The 21,566-nt window shown below is 36.1% G+C and overlaps 4 non-coding genes across 4 annotated transcripts; all 4 read left to right on the top strand.

The window, feature by feature from the left end:
• LOC149793869 (signal recognition particle RNA) lies at positions 1–298 on the top strand. Its single transcript, XR_016423132.1, has one exon.
• A 6,782-nt stretch (positions 299–7,080) lies between these two features.
• LOC149793868 (signal recognition particle RNA) lies at positions 7,081–7,378 on the top strand. Its single transcript, XR_016423131.1, has one exon.
• Positions 7,379–14,190: 6,812 nt separating this feature from the next.
• LOC149793867 (signal recognition particle RNA) lies at positions 14,191–14,488 on the top strand. The gene has a single exon (XR_016423130.1).
• A 6,780-nt stretch (positions 14,489–21,268) lies between these two features.
• On the top strand, positions 21,269–21,566 carry LOC149793866 (signal recognition particle RNA). The gene has a single exon (XR_016423129.1).

The following is a 21,566-nucleotide window of genomic DNA, read 5'->3' as shown; positions in this document are numbered from 1 at the left end:
GCTGGGAGTTGTGGCGTGCTCCTGTAATCCAGCTACTTGGAGGCCGGGGTCGTTGGACGGTTTGAGGGCGGGGGCTCTGCTCCTCGGTGCTCTATGTCGATCGGGTGTCCGCGCTAAGCTCGGCATCAATATGGGTCCCTCGGGGGAGCCTAGGGGGTCCAGGTTGTCTAAGGAGGGACGTACTGGCCCAGGGTGGAAACACAGCAGGCAAAAGTCCCCGTGTCGAGCAGTAGTGGGATCGCGCCTGTGAATAGGCATCGTTGGGTAGCCCGTCCAATATAGTCGGACACGATTCTTTTTCATTTTATTTATTTTGCTATAAAATTATTCATTTTCTTTCCATCTATAGCCATTGAGGTAATTTCTTTTACTTTCTTTTACATACTCGTTCTGATTATAACCCAGTTAATGATATTGTCTTTTATTTTTAGAATTAACTGTACGAAAAGATACATTATAATCATACATAATTTTTATTTTCACGATTCTTTTCTCTTCTAAGCTATTCGGTTTTTCTCTAAAACCTTGTAACCGCTAGCTACATCTTAAAGAGTCGGTATGTGTTCTACCAATAATAATAATAATAATAATAATAATAATTGTCATTATCATTATTATTATTAATTATTATTCCATTGAATAGTTGGTATTATGAAATTAATTTCCAAATGAAATATATGATGTAATTAATTAATAAATTTTAACAGGAAAACATTTGTGAATCTTTCAGAGTACAATATTTCATGATGAATATTAAAATTACAGTCTGCATATGTTCTTAAAAGTTTTATGTTTTTAATATTTTTCTTATTCTTTTTAAAATTTGATTCTATGTATAATTTGTACCCTCGCAGGTCAAGGAAATAGAGACTCTAGTTATGAAAATCATTATGAAGATAATGAAATGATACTGGCGATTGCCATTTCTGAAATACGTACGTATGTTCTTTCTTATAAGATGAGTCTAAGTGCAAGTAACAGATCCTGATGTTCCATCATATAATGCGCTGGCAGATCAATATCTATGTTGTTTGTTCTATTGATCACTCCTGACAAACTGCATGGAACCAGATCTGAGGGCGCATTATGCATACATTCTACAGAAACTGATTTGGTGAAATTCAGTAACAGCTGGGACATTCATGAAGGTATTATTGATGAATTATTTTTGTTATGAAACACTGCAAGCTTTACTGTGCAGAACATAATGTATTATTATATCAGCTATATGAGGGAATATATTCAGTTTTGGCGGATATCTTTGAGGGAGTAATGCACTTGACAAAAATAAGAGAAAACCTATTTTAAAAGTTATTCCCTTTATTTGGACAAGTATATATATTGAATGTATTACACGACAACCCCGCCCCCTTTCTCTCTCTCATCATTTCTCTCCAATGGAAATTTGCCTTTCTAGGATGTTTTTTTTGCTGTTGTTATTTTGTTAAAAAGGACATGAAATTGATATTAGTAATCCAAACATAGTTCAATTTATTTGAATATGTCACTGTATCAAATTTTCTGTTGCCGTAGGTAGTTTGTGGGATGGTACCTTGACCCATGACTACCCATGTACAGTGTTTATCAAATAGGAGAAAAATAATACATTTACTATTGTAATGATATATACCAGAAAAATTGATGGAGTTAATTGAAAACAACACAGATGATCTTATTTCCGTGAGATTTGCATAACAGAATGATACTCTAGTCAGTTCTTTTGTACCACCATCACATATTGGTTAAGATATGTGTTTTGTTCAGTTTCTCTAGTACTTCTCGCTGCATCTTGTATATCTTTTGTGTATGGATGCATGCCAAGTGCAAAGAAAGCTTATTCACAAAGTCACAGATTTATAAAGAATGTATGTTTTCGTAACGTTACGTTTACGAAGTGTGAAATCAGCACCTATCAGCAGCCCCTTCAGAGGTTGTGAGAGGCTCGGGACACGTTAAAATTGTGAGGTCCCAAGGCCCTGTTAATATTGCAGTTTGTAAATGATTCGAATGTACAAATAAGCCCATATAATTTACTATATACAGAATTAAAAGACAACTAAGTACACATTGAAGTATATTTAATACTATACTATTATATATAAAAAGCGAGGATCCTTAGGGGTTGAGACCCGGGCCATATCGTCTTCTTTGCCCTCCCACCCTGATTGGGCCCGCCTACGAGTCTTCGTCTGTGAGCAAAACATCCATTGTTTTATATTGCAAATCTATGGATACGTTGCATACTCTAAGTTTCTTATTGATTTCTATATGGTCATTTGACTAAGACCGTATAGAAATTGTGATTTACTTGTGATCCGTCACAGATAGACACTTTCGTTTAGGAAATCAAACTTTGTTGGAAAGCGGGAACATATACACAGACAGACAGACAGACAGACAGACACTCATGTACAGAGCAGCATTACTCCATTGTGATTGTAGGCAAGTGTGGCCTGTATTGTATGCGTCAGTGACTATGCTTAAGTTGTGTGTTTGATTCGAGTTACTTTGGCATGCATTATTGGTCACAAGCAGGTGCGCATCCAGGAAGACCGTGCGGGCGTGGGGGAGGGGAGTGGGATGAACATGTAGGCAAGGGAAGTTTTGGAATGGAATCCCTGTAGCACCTGCATTTTGAAAGTTTCCAGAGTATAATTTTAAGGATCTAAATCGCCGTTGCATTTGGTATGCATTTGGCAAACGATATGGTACCCAGGAGTCGCCTAATAAATATATAGTAAACAAAACCGACCAAAATTGTCATTTCTAATTTTGAATTTTGAGTGTGACCATCGTGAGTAACGATATATGTCATCGCGCACGAACTCCTGCCACAAATTAATGTTTGGAACAGGCACACCCTCATTCGTCCTACCTACTCTACTGTATTGATTCCTTTCCCCCTCTCTGTCTCTGTCTCTGTTTCTTTGTCATGATTCTTTTAATGGCTAATCTTTAATATTTTGAATCATCTTATGTCTGAAGGTTGATCGTGTGTAGAAAGGTGATACTATAATATTAGTTTTTCTTCATTAATAAAAGTCTAATATAGATTTTAAATTCTACCGAATGTGAATACAAGTTCGAAACTGATACGGAAAATGTGACATGGGAAACAACTCTTACAATTAGTGTAATTTTACTGGTAGAGTTATTTTTTTTATGTTCTGGCACGTTGTTTCCCTTTATCGATTAACATAGTTAAGATCCACTTGTTTGATATTGGGGCCTCATGCAGGCCTTACGGTACTAATTCCGTTCCCATAGTGAAGCTATGCAAACACCATGATATTAAAAGTTCTAGAACTTTAAATTTCTCAGCTGGTCTGCCTATCTGTCTATACATATATTCACCCACCTAATGGCCAGTAGGTCTGCCTGTCTAGCTATACAAGTATCCACCCACCTATAGGCCAGTTGGTCTGTTTATAGAAATATCCATCCACATACAGGCCAGTTGGTCAGACTATCAGCTTCTTTGTCTGATGACCTCCCAACATCCGACCAGTCTTTCTGCTCACCTGTATTTGTGCATGTTTTTCATCCATTGTTGAATATTGTACGTGAAAATCAAACACAAGAAGATCGTAAATAAAATGAAATAGTCCTACAAAGTGATCCCATTACGATGATGTAATTACGGCGTAAACATTATGTATGTCCCACCGGAACATATAACATTTGACATGGCAGTATTGACAAATTTATACATGTCCACGCGTGAACGATACTATACAGCATGTATTCTGCATTTTAGGGTCCAATGTAGCATAGTTTGATAAGATTTCTTCTCTATTCAAGATGTGTTGTATTGTATTTATTATACTCATTCAAAAGTCAATAAATGATTAAATAAATATTATATTATTTTAGATACACAGTAGAGTTGACATTTTACGACTTTTAAATTGGGACTTGAAGCTTTCTCTGATATGTAAGTATCGAGATAAACTTGATGAAAAGACGACATTGACCTTGTTCGTTGTGTTTAAAGCATTGGATAGATGCTATGGTGCCAAGGAGACGCCAAATGAAAAATATAAAGAAAAGCCACGGAAATTGTCAGTTTTAATGGCAAATCTATCATAAATTAGCATAAAGTGTCAATGTGCACGAGTGTCTAATAGCACGCTAAACACCTGGCAAATTACCGTTGCGAAATTTTCTGTGTTCCTAGTATCCGAACATAATTTCTGTAATTTTCACATATGAAACTGATGATGCGCAGAAGAAACTATTTAAATAACAACAGAACAATGTAGCAGATTTAGAGCATAATTTGTACCGATTTTGACGTATTTGAAAATTAACTTATCTCTTGGTTTTGAAGTTTTGCATTCGAACGTGTATCACAAAATGGCAGGGGTATGGGCTCGCTGGCGATGCTGATAGGAATACGAGTGATACATACAGTGAAAATACAAAAAGATACAGTAAGGAAAAATGAAAGGATAAACCGACTATAACCATAAATTTTTCGATTGACAGTCTTCATTTCAAGGAGGTCCATGGTTGGTTGCCTTGCTTTGCCATTGTTTTCCTTTGCTGCCATTTCCTCGGTATGGCATAACCGATAATGTGGTTAAAATGCCGTTGTAAACCAACCAATATTTCTGCTTGGTAATAGGCAACGATCAAACCTGTAATCTCCAACAAGTAACCAGACCCGTCCATGCTGAGATTCTTAATATCAGCCACGGGCGGCTTCTATATGCTTTGGAAGACATCGAAGGTAAAATGTATGGGTAGCTCTTTGAGACATTAAGGGGCACTGTACGACTTTTGTGAGCATGTGTACAACTTCAGGTGACTACGATCTTTTTGGGTTCGACACATGGCTGGCTCTGTACGACTTCTGACTGGCTCGTTATGAAGTTGCGGAGAAGCACACCAAATTATATTTCTTTTTAAAATCTTTATGTACCCTTTTTATATTCATCTATCAAATGTACTTTGGATTTCATATATTTGAACACCAAATAGGAGAACGAATGCAGAAGCAAATACATAACAAAGAAATGTATTCGCCGTATGTTACAAGTAAGAATGCTATTATTATTATTATTATTGATGCTGTAGAATATCGGAAACAAATATTCAAATTGTCAGTCAGAGCAAATTTCAATTGCAGAGCACACAAATACACCCACTCACACCCCCCACACACACCCACACTACCCCCACACAAACACACACACACACAAACATACACACACATACACACGTGCGATTATCGGATGATATATCCATATCAATGTTATGTCATGTTCTAAACGTTAGACGATGTTGCATAGAGTCACAATGGCTAAGAAGATTAAAGATTTGCTCTATCAATATGGCCCTGGATATGTGCGGATGACATACGATGTTGGTTATGGAAAAGAAGTTGTTTTGGAGTTCACACAAATGATTAGAGAGACTGCATTTCAATGTTGGTCGGAACGTATTACTAATTCCTCAGAATGTTATTACTGTGCTCAGTATAAATCCCTACTACAATGTGAGAAATACCTCTCATGTAATATACTTTTCAATTTAAGAAAACGTTTATTGCAACTAAGATGTTCCAGGCATAAACGAATGATTGGAACAGGAAGAAGGAAATACAAATTGATAGTGCATTGAGATTTTGTGAACTGTGCATTAGAAGAAATATTTATTTAATAAGTGATGAATTTCAATTTGTTTGCGTTTGCCCAGAATATGATATTATTAGAAGACGATCTCTAAAAAATGTATATTATGTATAACCAAGCGTTACAAAATTTGTGTGGCTTTTGGTTAAGATTGATGTAGTGACGCTGTATAATTTATCAGATTACCGGTACAGATCATTTGCTAGGAGAGAGGGCTCTTTATGTCCATCCGAATAAATGATGTGAATATATTACTATTCCGACCTAAGTGTAGTAATAAGTGTAGAAATAAATCAAGAATTTATATTTCCACATGCATTAAAGAAAATGCGGCGTTCCAGTTGTGTATATAAAACATAATTTTGTATTACGGGCCGGGGGCCTATATTTTTGAAATAAAGTGATTTGATTTGATACTGTTGAGTTTCAAATGAAAATAGGAAAAGCATAACTTATAAATTCCTTTCCAACAGTAAACTGTTGCAGGCAAATTGAACCTATCGAATAGGCAAATACTAGGATTTTGGCTTTCTACATTTTCTTCTAGATTTGATCAAAATGGCAAAGATAATACCAGTGAAAATATCTCTCTTTTTCAGCTTAGTTTAAGCTCTAGTTTAAGTTTCCAAGTATTAAAATGAGGAAATAAAACTTGAAATCTGTGAATACATAACAGTGTTTATCCTGTGTAAATAATAATTAGTATTTATGCAGTTTTGAAGGACAAGAAGGTACATACATATCAAATGCTATTAAAGAATATTGCATACACATTGAAAAGTGATATATGAAACCCGTAATTTTATATGCAAAATCAAAATTAATATTTTCCCTTTCATTTCTGTAGAATTTTTTAATAATTAAATATCCGAAATATATATCGTAGCACTGTCAAAGAGAGAGAGAGAGAGAGAGAGAGAGAGAATTCGGAGATTTTAATATTGAAAATTAATGATTGTTTAGAACCGTTCAATAGGTGCAAATCTGGACAAATTGGTCGATGCGCTGCCTCACTGACAGATTGCAATGATATAACATCCTATGTGTGTAAATTTGTCCTGTCAGCATAATAATGTCAACAAATTCAATCGGTAACTCGTGTAATACTTCTAGTATTTGGCCACATCTTATTATTCATAAATGAAGGTGATTGGGTACGACCTGTGACAAGAGTAGCAAATCTGAGAACAGATAGTGGTTTTTGTTTGACGACAAGTTGCCTCCCTTAATGGAACATTATGAGTGCGCTCCCTTCGTCAACGAGTGACGCGTACTTCCGCCTTGTCAAATAAGACAGTATAATTTTCCAGGACATTTCGATATTTGTTGTAAATTTTGAGAGTTTCTTCTAAAGCTTGAATTTTGTATCAGTTTCATAAAAGTGTATCATCCAGATTCCACTACATTTTAGAGTTATATATGCTAAGGTTGCAAATTGTTTTCGGCTGGGAGTTGTGGCGTGCTCCTGTAATCCAGCTACTTGGAGGCCGGGGTCGTTGGACGGTTTGAGGGCGGGGGCTCTGCTCCTCGGTGCTCTATGTCGATCGGGTGTCCGCGCTAAGCTCGGCATCAATATGGGTCCCTCGGGGGAGCCTAGGGGGTCCAGGTTGTCTAAGGAGGGACGTACTGGCCCAGGGTGGAAACACAGCAGGCAAAAGTCCCCGTGTCGAGCAGTAGTGGGATCGCGCCTGTGAATAGGCATCGTTGGGTAGCCCGTCCAATATAGTCGGACACGATTCTTTTTCATTTTATTTATTTTGCTATAAAATTATTCATTTTCTTTCCATCTATAGCCATTGAGGTAATTTCTTTTACTTTCTTTTACATACTCGTTCTGATTATAACCCAGTTAATGATATTGTCTTTTATTTTTAGAATTAACTGTACGAAAAGATACATTATAATCATACATAATTTTTATTTTCACGATTCTTTTCTCTTCTAAGCTATTCGGTTTTTCTCTAAAACCTTGTAACCGCTAGCTACATCTTAAAGAGTCGGTATGTGTTCTACCAATAATAATAATAATAATAATAATAATAATTGTCATTATCATTATTATTATTAATTATTATTCCATTGAATAGTTGGTATTATGAAATTAATTTCCAAATGAAATATATGATGTAATTAATTAATAAATTTTAACAGGAAAACATTTGTGAATCTTTCAGAGTACAATATTTCATGATGAATATTAAAATTACAGTCTGCATATGTTCTTAAAAGTTTTATGTTTTTAATATTTTTCTTATTCTTTTTAAAATTTGATTCTATGTATAATTTGTACCCTCGCAGGTCAAGGAAATAGAGACTCTAGTTATGAAAATCATTATGAAGATAATGAAATGATACTGGCGATTGCCATTTCTGAAATACGTACGTATGTTCTTTCTTATAAGATGAGTCTAAGTGCAAGTAACAGATCCTGATGTTCCATCATATAATGCGCTGGCAGATCAATATCTATGTTGTTTGTTCTATTGATCACTCCTGACAAACTGCATGGAACCAGATCTGAGGGCGCATTATGCATACATTCTACAGAAACTGATTTGGTGAAATTCAGTAACAGCTGGGACATTCATGAAGGTATTATTGATGAATTATTTTTGTTATGAAACACTGCAAGCTTTACTGTGCAGAACATAATGTATTATTATATCAGCTATATGAGGGAATATATTCAGTTTTGGCGGATATCTTTGAGGGAGTAATGCACTTGACAAAAATAAGAGAAAACCTATTTTAAAAGTTATTCCCTTTATTTGGACAAGTATATATATTGAATGTATTACACGACAACCCCGCCCCCTTTCTCTCTCTCATCATTTCTCTCCAATGGAAATTTGCCTTTCTAGGATGTTTTTTTTGCTGTTGTTATTTTGTTAAAAAGGACATGAAATTGATATTAGTAATCCAAACATAGTTCAATTTATTTGAATATGTCACTGTATCAAATTTTCTGTTGCCGTAGGTAGTTTGTGGGATGGTACCTTGACCCATGACTACCCATGTACAGTGTTTATCAAATAGGAGAAAAATAATACATTTACTATTGTAATGATATATACCAGAAAAATTGATGGAGTTAATTGAAAACAACACAGATGATCTTATTTCCGTGAGATTTGCATAACAGAATGATACTCTAGTCAGTTCTTTTGTACCACCATCACATATTGGTTAAGATATGTGTTTTGTTCAGTTTCTCTAGTACTTCTCGCTGCATCTTGTATATCTTTTGTGTATGGATGCATGCCAAGTGCAAAGAAAGCTTATTCACAAAGTCACAGATTTATAAAGAATGTATGTTTTCGTAACGTTACGTTTACGAAGTGTGAAATCAGCACCTATCAGCAGCCCCTTCAGAGGTTGTGAGAGGCTCGGGACACGTTAAAATTGTGAGGTCCCAAGGCCCTGTTAATATTGCAGTTTGTAAATGATTCGAATGTACAAATAAGCCCATATAATTTACTATATACAGAATTAAAAGACAACTAAGTACACATTGAAGTATATTTAATATTATACTATTATATATAAAATGCGAGGATCCTTAGGGGTTGAGACCCGGGCCATATCGTCTTCTTTGCCCTCCCACCCTGATTGGGCCCGCCTACGAGTCTTCGTCTGTGAGCAAAACATCCATTGTTTTATATTGCAAATCTATGGATACGTTGCATACTCTAAGTTTCTTATTGATTTCTATATGGTCATTTGACTAAGACCGTATAGAAATTGTGATTTACTTGTGATCCGTCACAGATAGACACTTTCGTTTAGGAAATCAAACTTTGTTGGAAAGCGGGAACATATACACAGACAGACAGACAGACAGACACTCATGCACAGAGCAGCATTACTCCATTGTGATTGTAGGCAAGTGTGGCCTGTATTGTATGCGTCAGTGACTATGCTTAAGTTGTGTGTTTGATTCGAGTTACTTTGGCATGCATTATTGGTCACAAGCAGGTGCGCATCCAGGAAGACCGTGCGGGCGTGGGGGAGGGGAGTGGGATGAACATGTAGGCAAGGGAAGTTTTGGAATGGAATCCCTGTAGCACCTGCATTTTGAAAGTTTCCAGAGTATAATTTTAAGGATCTAAATCGCCGTTGCATTTGGTATGCATTTGGCAAACGATATGGTACCCAGGAGTCGCCTAATAAATATATAGTAAACAAAACCGACCAAAATTGTCATTTCTAATTTTGAATTTTGAGTGTGACCATCGTGAGTAACGATATATGTCATCGCGCACGAACTCCTGCCACAAATTAATGTTTGGAACAGGCACACCCTCATTCGTCCTACCTACTCTACTGTATTGATTCCTTTCCCCCTCTCTGTCTCTGTCTCTGTTTCTTTGTCATGATTCTTTTAATGGCTAATCTTTAATATTTTGAATCATCTTATGTCTGAAGGTTGATCGTGTGTAGAAAGGTGATACTATAATATTAGTTTTTCTTCATTAATAAAAGTCTAATATAGATTTTAAATTCTACCGAATGTGAATACAAGTTCGAAACTGATACGGAAAATGTGACATGGGAAACAACTCTTACAATTAGTGTAATTTTACTGGTAGAGTTATTTTTTTTATGTTCTGGCACGTTGTTTCCCTTTATCGATTAACATAGTTAAGATCCACTTGTTTGATATTGGGGCCTCATGCAGGCCTTACGGTACTAATTCCGTTCCCATAGTGAAGCTATGCAAACACCATGATATTAAAAGTTCTAGAACTTTAAATTTCTCAGCTGGTCTGCCTATCTGTCTATACATATATTCACCCACCTAATGGCCAGTAGGTCTGCCTGTCTAGCTATACAAGTATCCACCCACCTATAGGCCAGTTGGTCTGTTTATAGAAATATCCATCCACATACAGGCCAGTTGGTCAGACTATCAGCTTCTTTGTCTGATGACCTCCCAACATCCGACCAGTCTTTCTGCTCACCTGTATTTGTGCATGTTTTTCATCCATTGTTGAATATTGTACGTGAAAATCAAACACAAGAAGATCGTAAATAAAATGAAATAGTCCTACAAAGTGATCCCATTACGATGATGTAATTACGGCGTAAACATTATGCATGTCCCACCGGAACATATAACATTTGACATGGCAGTATTGACAAATTTATACATGTCCACGCGTGAACGATACTATACAGCATGTATTCTGCATTTTAGGGTCCAATGTAGCATAGTTTGATAAGATTTCTTCTCTATTCAAGATGTGTTGTATTGTATTTATGATACTCATTCAAAAGTCAATAAATGATTAAATAAATATTATATTATTTTAGATACACAGTAGAGTTGACATTTTACGACTTTTAAATTGGGACTTGAAGCTTTCTCTGATATGTAAGTATCGAGATAAACTTGATGAAAAGACGACATTGACCTTGTTCGTTGTGTTTAAAGCATTGGATAGATGCTATGGTGCCAAGGAGACGCCAAATGAAAAATATAAAGAAAAGCCACGGAAATTGTCAGTTTTAATGGCAAATCTATCATAAATTAGCATAAAGTGTCAATGTGCACGAGTGTCTAATAGCACGCTAAACACCTGGCAAATTACCGTTGCGAAATTTTCTGTGTTCCTAGTATCCGAACATAATTTCTGTAATTTTCACATATGAAACTGATGATGCGCAGAAGAAACTATTTAAATAACAACAGAACAATGTAGCAGATTTAGAGCATAATTTGTACCGATTTTGACGTATTTGAAAATTAACTTATCTCTTGGTTTTGAAGTTTTGCATTCGAACGTGTATCACAAAATGGCAGGGGTATGGGCTCGCTGGCGATGCTGATAGGAATACGAGTGATACATACAGTGAAAATACAAAAAGATACAGTAAGGAAAAATGAAAGGATAAACCGACTATAACCATAAATTTTTCGATTGACAGTCTTCATTTCAAGGAGGTCCATGGTTGGTTGCCTTGCTTTGCCATTGTTTTCCTTTGCTGCCATTTCCTCGGTATGGCATAACCGATAATGTGGTTAAAATGCCGTTGTAAACCAACCAATATTTCTGCTTGGTAATAGGCAACGATCAAACCTGTAATCTCCAACAAGTAACCAGACCCGTCCATGCTGAGATTCTTAATATCAGCCACGGGCGGCTTCTATATGCTTTGGAAGACATCGAAGGTAAAATGTATGGGTAGCTCTTTGAGACATTAAGGGGCACTGTACGACTTTTGTGAGCATGTGTACAACTTCAGGTGACTACGATCTTTTTGGGTTCGACACATGGCTGGCTCTGTACGACTTCTGACTGGCTCGTTATGAAGTTGCGGAGAAGCACACCAAATTATATTTCTTTTTAAAATCTTTATGTACCCTTTTTATATTCATCTGTCAAATGTACTTTGGATTTCATATATTTGAACACCAAATAGGAGAACGAATGCAGAAGCAAATACATAACAAAGAAATGTATTCGCCGTATGTTACAAGTAAGAATGCTATTATTATTATTATTATTGATGCTGTAGAATATCGGAAACAAATATTCAAATTGTCAGTCAGAGCAAATTTCAATTGCAGAGCACACAAATACACCCACTCACACCCCCCACACACACCCACACTCCCCCCACACAAACACACACACACACAAACATACACACACATACACACGTGCGATTATCGGATGATATATCCATATCAATGTTATGTCATGTTCTAAACGTTAGACGATGTTGCATAGAGTCACAATGGCTAAGAAGATTAAAGATTTGCTCTATCAATATGGCCCTGGATATGTGCGGATGACATACGATGTTGGTTATGGAAAAGAAGTTGTTTTGGAGTTCACACAAATGATTAGAGAGACTGCATTTCAATGTTGGTCGGAACGTATTACTAATTCCTCAGAATGTTATTACTGTGCTCAGTATAAATCCCTACTACAATGTGAGAAATACCTCTCATGTAATATACTTTTCAATTTAAGAAAACGTTTATTGCAACTAAGATGTTCCAGGCATAAACGAATGATTGGAACAGGAAGAAGGAAATACAAATTGATAGTGCATTGAGATTTTGTGAACTGTGCATTAGAAGAAATATTTATTTAATAAGTGATGAATTTCAATTTGTTTGCGTTTGCCCAGAATATGATATTATTAGAAGACGATCTCTAAAAAATGTATATTATGTATAACCAAGCGTTACAAAATTTGTGTGGCTTTTGGTTAAGAATGATGTAATGCCGCTGTATAATTTATCACATTACCGGTAGAGATCATTTGCTAGGACAGAGGACTCTTTATGTCCATCCGAATAAATGATGTAAATATATTACTATTCCGACCTAAGTGTAGTAATAAGTGTAGAAATAAATCAAGAATTTAAATTTCCACATGCATTAAAGAAAATGCGGCGTTCCAGTTGTTTATATAAAACATAATTTTGTATTACGGGCCGGGGGCCTATATTTTTGAAATAAAGTGAATTGATTTGATACTGTTGAGTTTCAAATGAAAATAGGAAAAGCATAACTTATAAATTCCTTTCCAACAGTAAACTGTTGCAGGCAAATTGAACCTATCGAATAGGCAAATACTAGGATTTTGGCTTTCTACTTTTTCTTCTAGATTTGATCAAAATGGCAAAGATAATACCAGTGAAAATATCTCTCTTTTTCAGCTTAGTTTAAGCTCTAGTTTAAGTTTCCAAGTATTAAAATGAGGAAATAAAACTTGAAATCTGTGAATACATAACAGTGTTTATCCTGTGTAAATAATAATTAGTATTTATGCAGTTTTGAAGGACAAGAAGGTACAAACATGTCAAATGCTATTAAAGAATATTGCATACACATTGAAAAGTGATATATGAAACCCGTAATTTTATATGCAAAATCAAAATTAATATTTTCCCTTTCATTTCTGTAGAATTTTTTAATAATTAAATATCCGAAATATATATCGTAGCACTGTCAGAGAGAGAGAGAGAGAGAGAGAGAGAGAGAGAGAGAGAGAGAGAGAGAGAGAGAGGGAGGGAGAATTCGGAGATTTTAATATTGAAAATTAATGATTGTTTAGAACCGTTCAATAGGTGTAAATTTGGACAAATTGGTCGATGCGCTGCCTCACTGACAGATTGCAATGATATAACATCCTATGTGTGTAAATTTGTCCTGTCAGCATAATAATGTCAACAAATTCAATCGGTAACTCGTGTAATACTTCTAGTATTTGGCCACATCTTATTATTCATAAATGAAGGTGATTGGGTACGACCTGTGACAAGAGTAGCAAATCTGAGAACAGATAGTGGTTTTTGTTTGACGACAAGTTGCCTCCCTTAATGGAACATTATGAGTGCGCTCCCTTCGTCAACGAGTGACGCGTACTTCCGCCTTGTCAAATAAGACAGTATAATTTTCCAGGACATTTCGATATTTGTTGTAAATTTTGAGAGTTTCTTCTAAAGCTTGAATTTTGTATCAGTTTCATAAAAGTGTATCATCCAGATTCCACTACATTTTAGAGTTATATATGCTAAGGTTGCAAATTGTTTTCGGCTGGGAGTTGTGGCGTGCTCCTGTAATCCAGCTACTTGGAGGCCGGGGTCGTTGGACGGTTTGAGGGCGGGGGCTCTGCTCCTCGGTGCTCTATGTCGATCGGGTGTCCGCGCTAAGCTCGGCATCAATATGGGTCCCTCGGGGGAGCCTAGGGGGTCCAGGTTGTCTAAGGAGGGACGTACTGGCCCAGGGTGGAAACACAGCAGGCAAAAGTCCCCGTGTCGAGCAGTAGTGGGATCGCGCCTGTGAATAGGCATCGTTGGGTAGCCCGTCCAATATAGTCGGACACGATTCTTTTTCATTTTATTTATTTTGCTATAAAATTATTCATTTTCTTTCCATCTATAGCCATTGAGGTAATTTCTTTTACTTTCTTTTACATACTCGTTCTGATTATAACCCAGTTAATGATATTGTCTTTTATTTTTAGAATTAACTGTACGAAAAGATACATTATAATCATACATAAAAATTTTGATTTTCACGATTCTTTTCTCTTCTAAGCTATTCGGTTTTTCTCTAAAACCTTGTAACCGCTAGCCACATCTTAAAGAGTCGGTATGTGTTCTACCAATAATAATAATAATAATAATAATTGTCATTATCATTATTATTATTAATTATTATTCCATTGAATAGTTGGTATTATGAAATTAATTTCCAAATGAAATATATGATGTAATTAATTAATAAATTTTAACAGGAAAACATTTGTGAATCTTTCAGAGTACAATATTTCATGATGAATATTAAAATTACAGTCTGCATATGTTCTTAAAAGTTTTATGTTTTTAATATTTTTCTTATTCTTTTTAAAATTTGATTCTATGTATAATTTGTACCCTCGCAGGTCAAGGAAATAGAGACTCTAGTTATGAAAATCATTATGAAGATAATGAAATGATACTGGCGATTGCCATTTCTGAAATACGTGCGTATGTTCTTTCTTATAAGATGAGTCTAAGTGCAAGTAACAGATCCTGATGTTCCATCATATAATGCGCTGGCAGATCAATATCTATGTTGTTTGTTCTATTGATCACTCCTGACAAACTGCATGGAACCAGATCTGAGGGCGCATTATGCATACATTCTACAGAAAATGATTTGGTGAAATTCAGTAACAGCTGGGACATTCATGAAGGTATTATTGATGAATTATTTTTGTTATGAAACACTGCAAGCTTTACTGTGCAGAACATAATGTATTATTATGTCAGCTATATGAGGGAATATATTCAGTTTTGGCGGATATCTTTGAGGGAGTAATGCACTTGACAAAAATAAGAGAAAACCTATTTTAAAAGTTATTCCCTTTATTTGGACAAGTATATATATTGAATGTATTACACGACAACCCCGCCCCCTTTCTATCTCTCATCATTTCTCTCCAATGGAAATTTGCCTTTCTAGGATGTTTTTTTTGCTGTTGTTATTTTGTTAAAAAGGACATGAAATTGATATTAGTAATCCAAACGTAGTTCAATTTATTTGAATATGTCACTGTATCAAATTTTCTGTTGCCGTAGGTAGTTTGTGGGATGGTACCTTGACCCATGACTACCCATGTACAGTGTTTATCAAATAGGAGAAAAATAATACACTTACTATTGTAATGATATATACCAGAAAAATTGATGGAGTTAATTGAAAACAACACAGATGATCTTATTTCCGTGAGATTTGCATAACAGAATGATACTCTAGTCAGTTCTTTTGTACCACCATCACATATTGGTTAAGATATGTGTTTTGTTCAGTTTCTCTAGTACTTCTCGCTGCATCTTGTATATCTTTTGTGTATGGATGCATGCCAAGTGCAAAGAAAGCTTATTCACAAAGTCACAGATTTATAAAGAATGTATGTTTTCGTAACGTTACGTTTACGAAGTGTGAAATCAGCACCTATCAGCAGCCCCTTCAGAGGTTGTGAGAGGCTCGGGACACGTTAAAATTGTGAGGTCCCAAGGCCCTGTTAATATTGCAGTTTGTAAATGATTCGAATGTACAAATAAGCCCATATAATTTACTATATACAGAATTAAAAGACAACTAAGTACACATTGAAGTATATTTAATATTATACTATTATATATAAAATGCGAGGATCCTTAGGGGTTGAGACCCGGGCCATATCGTCTTCTTTGCCCTCCCACCCTGATTGGGCCCGCCTACGAGTCTTCGTCTGTGAGCAAAACATCCATTGTTTTATATTGCAAATCTATGGATACGTTGCATACTCTAAGTTTCTTATTGATTTCTATATGGTCATTTGACTAAGACCGTATAGAAATTGTGATTTACTTGTGATCCGTCACAGATAGACACTTTCGTTTAGGAAATCAAACTTTGTTGGAAAGCGGGAACATATACACAGACAGACAGACAGACAGACAGACACTCATGCACAGAGCAGCATTACTCCATTGTGATTGTAGGCAAGTGTGGCCTGTATTGTATGCGTCAGTGACTATGCTTAAGTTGTGTGTTTGATTCGAGTTACTTTGGCATGCATTATTGGTCACAAGCAGGTGCGCATCCAGGAAGACCGTGCGGGCGTGGGGGAGGGGAGTGGGATGAACATGTAGGCAAGGGAAGTTTTGGAATGGAATCCCTGTAGCACCTGCATTTTGAAAGTTTCCAGAGTATAATTTTAAGGATCTAAATCGCCGTTGCATTTGGTATGCATTTGGCAAACGATATGGTACCCAGGAGTCGCCTAATAAATATATAGTAAACAAAACCGACCAAAATTGTCATTTCTAATTTTGAATTTTGAGTGTGACCATCGTGAGTAACGATATATGTCATCGCGCACGAACTCCTGCCACAAATTAATGTTTGGAACAGGCACACCCTCATTCGTCCTACCTACTCTACTGTATTGATTCCTTTCCCCCTCTCTGTCTCTGTCTCTGTTTCTTTGTCATGATTCTTTTAATGGCTAATCTTTAATATTTTGAATCATCTTATGTCTGAAGGTTGATCGTGTGTAGAAAGGTGATACTATAATATTAGTTTTTCTTCATTAATAAAAGTCTAATATAGATTTTAAATTCTACCGAATGTGAATACAAGTTCGAAACTGATACGGAAAATGTGACATGGGAAACAACTCTTACAATTAGTGTAATTTTACTGGTAGAGTTATTTTTTTTATGTTCTGGCACGTTGTTTCCCTTTATCGATTAACATAGTTAAGATCCACTTGTTTGATATTGGGGCCTCATGCAGGCCTTACGGTACTAATTCCGTTCCCATAGTGAAGCTATGCAAACACCATGATATTAAAAGTTCTAGAACTTTAAATTTCTCAGCTGGTCTGCCTATCTGTCTATACATATATTCACCCACCTAATGGCCAGTAGGTCTGCCTGTCTAGCTATACAAGTATCCACCCACCTATAGGCCAGTTGGTCTGTTTATAGAAATATCCATCCACATACAGGCCAGTTGGTCAGACTATCAGCTTCTTTGTCTGATGACCTCCCAACATCCGACCAGTCTTTCTGCTCACCTGTATTTGTGCATGTTTTTCATCCATTGTTGAATATTGTACGTGAAAATCAAACACAAGAACATCGTAAATAAAATGAAATAGTCCTACAAAGTGATCCCAATACGATGATGTAATTACGGCGTAAACATTATGTATGTCCCACCGGAACATATAACATTTGACATGGCAGTATTGACAAATTTATACATGTCCACGCGTGAACGATACTATACAGCATGTATTCTGCATTTTAGGGTCCACTGTAGCATAGTTTGATAAGATTTCTTCTCTATTCAAGATGTGTTGTATTGTATTTATTATACCCATTCAAAAGTCAATAAATGATTAAATAAATATTATATTATTTTAGATACACAGTAGAGTTGACATTTTACGATTTTTAAATTGGGACTTGAAGCTTTGTCTGATACGTAAGTATCGACATAAACTTGATGAAAAGACGACATTGACCTTGTTCGTTGTGTTTAAAGCATTGGACAGATGCTATGGTGCCAAGGAGACGCCAAATGAAAAATATAAAGAAAAGCCACGGAAATTGTCAGTTTTAATAGCAAATCTATCATAAATTAGCATAAAGTGTCAATGTGCACGAGTGTCTAATAGCACGCTAAACACCTGGCAAATTACCGTTGCGAAATTTTCTGTGTTCCTAGTATCCGAACATAATTTCTGTAATTTTCACATATGAAACTGATGATGCGCAGAAGAAACTATTTAAATAACAACAGAACAATGTAGCAGATTTAGAGCATAATTTGTACCGATTTTGACGTATTTGAAAATTAACTTATCTCTTGGTTTTGAAGTTTTGCATTCGAACGTGTATCACAAAATGGCAGGGGTATGGGCTCGCTGGCGATGATGATAGGAATACGAGTGATACATACAGTGAAAATACAAAAAGATACAGTAAGGAAAAATGAAAGGATAAACCGACTATAACCATAAATTTTTCGATTGACAGTCTTCATTTCAAGGAGGTCCATGGTTGGTTGCCTTGCTTTGCCATTGTTTTCCTTTGCTGCCATTTCCTCGGTATGGCATAACCGATAATGTGGTTAAAATGCCGTTGTAAACCAACCAATATTTCTGCTTGGTAATAGGCAACGATCAAACCTGTAATCTCCAACAAGTAACCAGACCCGTCCATGCTGAGATTCTTAATATCAGCCACGGACGGCTTCTATATGCTTTGGAAGACATCGAAGGTAAAATGTATGGGTAGCTCTTTGAGACATTAAGGGGCACTGTACGACTTTTGTGAGCATGTGTACAACTTCAGGTGACTACGATCTTTTTGGGTTCGACACATGGCTGGCTCTGTACGACTTCTGACTGGCTCGTTATGAAGTTGCGGAGAAGCACACCAAATTATATTTCTTTTTAAAATCTTTATGTACCCTTTTTATATTCATCTATCAAATGTACTTTGGATTTCATATATTTGAACACCAAATAGGAGAACGAATGCAGAAGCAAATACATAACAAAGAAATGTATTCGCCGTATGTTACAAGTAAGAATGCTATTATTATTATTATTATTGATGCTGTAGAATATCGGAAACAAATATTCAAATTGTCAGTCAGAGCAAATTTCAATTGCAGAGCACACAAATACACCCACTCACACCCCCCCACACACACCCACACTCCCCCCACACAAACACACACACACACAAACATACACACACATACACACGTGCGATTATCGGATGATATATCCATATCAATGTTATGTCATGTTCTAAACGTTAGACGATGTTGCATAGAGTCACAATGGCTAAGAAGATTAAAGATTTGCTCTATCAATATGGCCCTGGATATGTGCGGATGACATACGATGTTGGTTATGGAAAAGAAGTTGTTTTGGAGTTCACACAAATGATTAGAGAGACTGCATTTCAATGTTGGTCGGAACGTATTACTAATTCCTCAGAATGTTATTACTGTGCTCAGTATAAATCCCTACTACAATGTGAGAAATACCTCTCATGTAATATACTTTTCAATTTAAGAAAACGTTTATTGCAACTAAGATGTTCCAGGCATAAACGAATGATTGGAACAGGAAGAAGGAAATACAAATTGATAGTGCATTGAGATTTTGTGAACTGTGCATTAGAAGAAATATTTATTTAATAAGTGATGAATTTCAATTTGTTTGCGTTTGCCCAGAATATGATATTATTAGAAGACGATCTCTAAAAAATGTATATTATGTATAACCAAGCGTTACAAAATTTGTGTGGCTTTTGGTTAAGATTGATGTAGTGACGCTGTATAATTTATCAGATTACCGGTACAGATCATTTGCTAGGAGAGAGGGCTCTTTATGTCCATCCGAATAAATGATGTGAATATATTACTATTCCGACCTAAGTGTAGTAATAAGTGTAGAAATAAATCAAGAATTTATATTTCCACATGCATTAAAGAAAATGCGGCGTTCCAGTTGTGTATATAAAACATAATTTTGTATTACGGGCCGGGGGCCTATATTTTTGAAATAAAGTGATTTGATTTGATACTGTTGAGTTTCAAATGAAAATAGGAAAAGCATAACTTATAAATTCCTTTCCAACAGTAAACTGTTGCAGGCAAATTGAACCTATCGAATAGGCAAATACTAGGATTTTGGCTTTCTACATTTTCTTCTAGATTTGATCAAAATGGCAAAGATAATACCAGTGAAAATATCTCTCTTTTTCAGCTTAGTTTAAGCTCTAGTTTAAGTTTCCAAGTATTAAAATGAGGAAATAAAACTTGAAATCTGTGAATACATAACAGTGTTTATCCTGTGTAAATAATAATTAGTATTTATGCAGTTTTGAAGGACAAGAAGGTACATACATATCAAATGCTATTAAAGAATATTGCATACACATTGAAAAGTGATATATGAAACCCGTAATTTTATATGCAAAATCAAAATTAATATTTTCCCTTTCATTTCTGTAGAATTTTTTAATAATTAAATATCCGAAATATATATCGTAGCACTGTCAAAGAGAGAGAGAGAGAGAGAGAGAGAGAGAATTCGGAGATTTTAATATTGAAAATTAATGATTGTTTAGAACCGTTCAATAGGTGCAAATCTGGACAAATTGGTCGATGCGCTGCCTCACTGACAGATTGCAATGATATAACATCCTATGTGTGTAAATTTGTCCTGTCAGCATAATAATGTCAACAAATTCAATCGGTAACTCGTGTAATACTTCTAGTATTTGGCCACATCTTATTATTCATAAATGAAGGTGATTGGGTACGACCTGTGACAAGAGTAGCAAATCTGAGAACAGATAGTGGTTTTTGTTTGACGACAAGTTGCCTCCCTTAATGGAACATTATGAGTGCGCTCCCTTCGTCAACGAGTGACGCGTACTTCCGCCTTGTCAAATAAGACAGTATAATTTTCCAGGACATTTCGATATTTGTTGTAAATTTTGAGAGTTTCTTCTAAAGCTTGAATTTTGTATCAGTTTCATAAAAGTGTATCATCCAGATTCCACTACATTTTAGAGTTATATATGCTAAGGTTGCAAATTGTTTTCGGCTGGGAGTTGTGGCGTGCTCCTGTAATCCAGCTACTTGGAGGCCGGGGTCGTTGGACGGTTTGAGGGCGGGGGCTCTGCTCCTCGGTGCTCTATGTCGATCGGGTGTCCGCGCTAAGCTCGGCATCAATATGGGTCCCTCGGGGGAGCCTAGGGGGTCCAGGTTGTCTAAGGAGGGACGTACTGGCCCAGGGTGGAAACACAGCAGGCAAAAGTCCCCGTGTCGAGCAGTAGTGGGATCGCGCCTGTGAATAGGCATCGTTGGGTAGCCCGTCCAATATAGTCGGACACGATTCTTT

This window comes from Sinohyriopsis cumingii, chromosome 8, assembly GCF_028554795.1.
Source record: "Sinohyriopsis cumingii isolate HCF-2022 chromosome 8, ASM2855479v2, whole genome shotgun sequence".
In the NCBI taxonomy this organism is placed as follows: domain Eukaryota; kingdom Metazoa; phylum Mollusca; class Bivalvia; order Unionida; family Unionidae; genus Sinohyriopsis; species Sinohyriopsis cumingii.
The sequence above is the reverse complement of the archived record's forward strand: the minus strand, read 5'-3'. Positions and strand labels throughout refer to the sequence as shown.